The 5,000-nt window shown below is 42.1% G+C and overlaps 1 protein-coding gene across 1 annotated transcript in view; it reads right to left on the reverse strand.

Moving 5' to 3' along the window:
• The window catches only part of nipsnap1 (nipsnap homolog 1 (C. elegans)), an 18,263-nt gene that overhangs the window by 9,738 nt on the left and 3,525 nt on the right, over window positions 1–5,000 (reverse strand). The gene's annotated exons all lie outside the window — the stretch shown is intronic.

Below are 5,000 nucleotides of genomic sequence, written 5' to 3' on the forward strand. Positions count from 1 at the left end.
AAAATTTGTCCCGGGAGGTTTTCGGGAGAGGCGCTGAATTTCGGGAGTCTCCCGGAAAATCCGGGAGGGTTGGCAAGTATGAATATGCAACTGTAATTATTTGATACAAATTAAAACACATGACGCAATAAGTTGAGTGATGCGGACACGTTTGTTACTGAACATTTTATCATACGCTTCCACCTTGGAGATTTTGAATGTGTAATTAAAATGCGACTATATTTATTTCACACTTATTTTGACAAATGTGGTATTTTACACTGCAACATTGTTCGATTATGTGTTACGTTTGTTTAGCTCGTGTGCTATTGTGTGCTTAGCTGATGGTTAGCTCCCACCAGTACACTTACCATGGTTACCTTTTGTAAATGACTGGACTGAAAGGGTTAGGGTTCAAAACCTAAACCTAACCCTAATCCTGTGTTAGACTGCAATATTGTTCAATTAAAGACACTTATTACGTACGTCTAGCGTGTGTGCTATTGTGTGCTTAGCTGTTGTGTAGCTGCTAGCTCCTAGTAGCCTGTACCATGTTTACCTTTATTAAATGACTTGACTAAAGGGTTAGGTTATAAACCTTAACCCTGTTTTAAAATGCAATATTGCTCAATTAAAGACACATATTACGTATGGCTAGCTTGTGTGCTATTGTGTGCTTAGCTGTCGTGTAGCTGCTAGAAACTATAGCCTAGCATGTTTTCCTTTTGTAAATGACTTGACCAAAGGGTAAGGGTTTAAAACCGAAACCTAACCCTGTTTTAGACGGCAATATTGTTCGATTAAGGACACTTATTACGTACGTCTGGCGTGTGTGCTACTGTGTGCTTAGCCGTTGTGTAGCTGCTAGCTCCTAGTAGCCTGTACCATGTTTACCTTTATTAAATGACTTGACTAAAGGGTTAGGTTTTAAACCCTAACCCTGTTTTAAAATGCAATATTGCTCAATTAAAGACTTATTACGTACGGCTAGCTCATGTATTATTGTGTGCTTAGCTGTTGTGTAGCTGCTCGCTCCTAGTAGCTTGTACCATGTTTCCAAAGCAAGCCGATACTTGCTTGTTTTGGACCGATATCCGTGTCAGAATAATTGTATCTAAGTTATCACAAAACTTTGTGTTGCCATGAGTTCCCAGGGAGAGGACAAAAGCTGTATTTGATCCTACCAAGCAAAAGGCTTGTAAAACTCCACTGTGTAGCATTGGGAGCGACATGAAGGCGTCGGTTTCTTTGGTGTATTGTAATCCACAGGAAGATTTTGTCTTGAACTGTTTTTATGACCTTTTCTTTGAACTGTTTTGTAACAAAGGCGATGGCTGTTTACGACCCCCCTCCCTTAGAAACAGATGTTGCCATGTAATCAGGGAAAGTCCAAATAAAAGAGGAGGCGTACAATCTTTCGTCAGAGCGTGGGACGACACTGTCCAAGGGTACAGTGTCTACGCAGTACTCCTCAATTGAGCTAAATTTAATTCTGTCTCTGTTTAATTCCTTGCTTCTTGTCTTGTTTAATAGATGTCATCAGTGTTTGAACCTGTCAAGACGTGGACTATGGTGTGTTTGTTTTCCCGAGATGCAAGTAAAGCTGGACTGGTCATGGCGTGAAGGTAAATACATATTTATTTATAACACTCAAAGGAAAAAAAAGCGCGCTCAAGGCGGAAGTACAAACTTGACTAACGAAACAAAAAGACTTGCACGTGGGCAAAAAACTGTGAACAATTAAACAAAAACACTAACTGTGGCATTAATAGAAAAAACTGACTTGGACATGGCATGAAGTGCGCAGAGGTAGACAAGAGTGTGACAGGGGTATGAATGCGGGATGTCACCAGAAAGACAAACTGAAAACAATGAACTTAAATACTACAGACATGATTAACGAAAACAGGTGCGTGACTCAAAACGTGAAACAGGTGCGTGACGTGACAGGTGAAAACTAATGGGTTGCTATGGTGACAAACAAGAGTGCACAATGAGTCCAAACGTGGAACAGGTGAAACTAATGGGTAACCATGGAAACAAGACAAGGGAGTGAAAAGCCAGAAACTAAAAAGTCCAATAACTAAACAAAACAAAACATGACTACACAGACATGACAGTGTGAGAGCGTTTCATTAGTGTGTATGAGAGTGCTTCAGTAGTATGTATGAGAGCGTTTCAGTAGTGTGTATGAGAGTTTTTCAGTAGTGTGTGAGAGTGCTTCAGTAGTTTGTATGAGAGTGCTTCAGTAGTATGTATGAGAGCGTTTCAGTAGTGTGTATGAGAGTTTTTCAGTAATGTGTGCGAGTGCTTCAGTAGTGTGTATGAGAGTGCTTCAGTAGTATGTATGAGAGCGTTTCAGTAGTGTATACAAGAGAACTTAAATACTACAGACATGATTAACGAAAACAGGTGCGTGACTCAAAACGTGAAACAGGTGCGTGACGTGACAGGTGAAAACTAATGGGTTGCTCTGGTGACAAACAAGAGTGCACAATGAGTCCAAACGTGGAACAGGTGAAACTAATGGGCATACTTGCCAACCCTCCCGAATTTTCCGGGAGACTCCCGAAATTCAGCGCCTCTCCCGAAAACCTCCCGGGACAAATATTCTCCCGAAAATCTCCCGATTTTCAACCGGAGCTGGAGGCCACGCCCCCCTCCAGTGAGTGAGGACAGCCTTTTTTCAGACGGGAGGACAACAGGGTGACAAGCACTAAATCATCCAGACGAGATAAATTGTATTATTATTTTTATCTTACCTAAAAATAAATATATTTATTAATTAAAAAAAAACAAAAAAACAAAATACATTTTTACTATATTTTGCTAAAAACATCAAAATTAATTGTATTTTTTCTGACTCCTTTTTACATCCAGCCATCAGAATTATACATTAAAATAAACATTTGAAATAATTAATTTTAAATGATCATAATAATTCATTTAAAGTGACCATATTTAATTATTAAAATAATTGCTTGTTTATCAACAACTTTAGCATTTTATTCATTACATTTTGAAGCTCTCAGAAGCCAAGTTATGTTATATTCCTTAAGATTTATTTATGCAAGTTTGAAGTATCAATGATCTAAACACAGTTTTATTTGCATATTTTCAGGATGTAGATATATATATATATATATATATATACATATATATACTAGAGATGCGCGGTTTGCGGGCACAACCGCGGAGTCCGCGGATTATCCGCGGATCGGGCGGATGACATTTTAAAAAATTAGATTTTATCCGCGGGTCGGGTCGGGTCGGGTCGGGTGGTTGAAATAAAAAAAAATTAGATTTTAAATAGATTCAGGCGGGTGGCAGTTAAACCAATTGGGAAATATATATACATAGTTAAATGTTGTTACCCACATACGAAAAACGAGCAGGCACCTGCAGCATATGCCACAACAGAAGAAGAAAAAAAAAAAGAGATGGACACTTTTACGGAGCGGAGAAGGCCCCCGACGCCTCGCCGGGGTCCGGGACCGAGGCCCCTTCCCCCGAGAGGGCCCCACCGGGAGCCGTAGCTGAGGCGATCCGCGAGAAGGGCCCGACGCACGTCCAAGGTCACCACCGCGCCCACCGCACCGACACCCCGCCTCGTCCGCCTAAGGTAAGCAGCATACCTGCCCGCCACCCCCGTGGCCGGGGGCTCGTAACAGGGGTCACTCCGCGCACTCCGCCCGCGCAGCTTACCTGCCCGCCACCCCTGTTGCCGGGGGCGCGTAACAGGGGTCACTCCGCGCGCAGTGCGCTCACGAAAGGGGTGGGGCTCACCCTGGTTGATATAGACAGCAGGACGGTGGCCATGGACGTCGGAACCCGCTAAGGAGTGTGTAACAACCCACCTGCCGAATCAACTAGCCCTGAAAATGGATGGCGCTGGAGCGTTGGGCCCATACCCGGCCGTCGCCGGCAGCGAGACGCGCTTGGAGGTGCGCTCAGCGCGGCTCCCATATGATTGCGCACTGGTGTGCGTCTGGGTCGTGACAGCGTGGCACGCGAATGTCTGTGCTGCATTGGATCAGTCTCCTTTCTTTAACAGGCAAAAGCTTTATAACCTCACTAATGCCTTGCATCGTCTATATTAGATATATAACAACGGGCGGGTGCGGGCGGATGGCGGGCGGGTGCGGTTCTGATCAAATGTTACATCGGGTGGATGGCGGATGGTTGACGACTTTCTGATGCGGTTGCGGATGAAATAATTGCCTATCCGCGCATCTCTAATATATGTATATATATGAAATACTTGACTTGGTGAATTCTAGCGGTCAATATACTCCTCCCCTCTTAACCACGCCCTCAACCACGCCCTGCCCCACCCCCGACCACGCCCCCACCCCCACCTCCCGAAATCGGAGGTCTCAAGGTTGGCAAGTATGTTGTATGTGATCCAGTTTAAGAGGTTGTTCAAAATAATAGTGCTTACAGAGTACAAAAAAGAAGAATTATGAGAAATACTTTCAACCTTATTGAAAATAAGATATTCTTCATCTCAGTATGTTAATAATGACTGAATTAATTAATTAATTACATATTACAAAACTGTTGTATACTAATTCATAGATGTTATTTTATTATATAAAAAGGTCAGTAAATGATTCTATATATTTGTAAACGCTTGAAGTGGGAAAGGGGTAGGATTAAATAAGCTTTGCTTCTTCCTACTCCTTTTCGGGCATGATGTAAAATGAAATGATATGAAATTGTGTGATGTATTATGATGTAAGTGTGTTCATGTTCCAAATAAACTAAAGAAAGAAAGAAAGAAAGTATGCTAATGGGTAATCATGGGAACAAGACAAGGGAGTGAAAAGCCAGAAACTAAAGAGTCCAATAACTAAACAAAACAAAACATGACTATAACAAAACATGATTACACAGACATGACAGAACCTGACAATCCGATATCAAAATCAGATCGAGAGACCCGTACTTTTTTTATTGACGCGTCCAATATTTGTGTTTGGTTTTTTTACTACTAGTGTGGGGGTCTTGCTCTGTCAGCA

This window comes from Nerophis lumbriciformis, linkage group LG20 (assembly GCF_033978685.3).
Source record: "Nerophis lumbriciformis linkage group LG20, RoL_Nlum_v2.1, whole genome shotgun sequence".
NCBI classification, from domain to species: Eukaryota; Metazoa; Chordata; class Actinopteri; order Syngnathiformes; family Syngnathidae; genus Nerophis; species Nerophis lumbriciformis.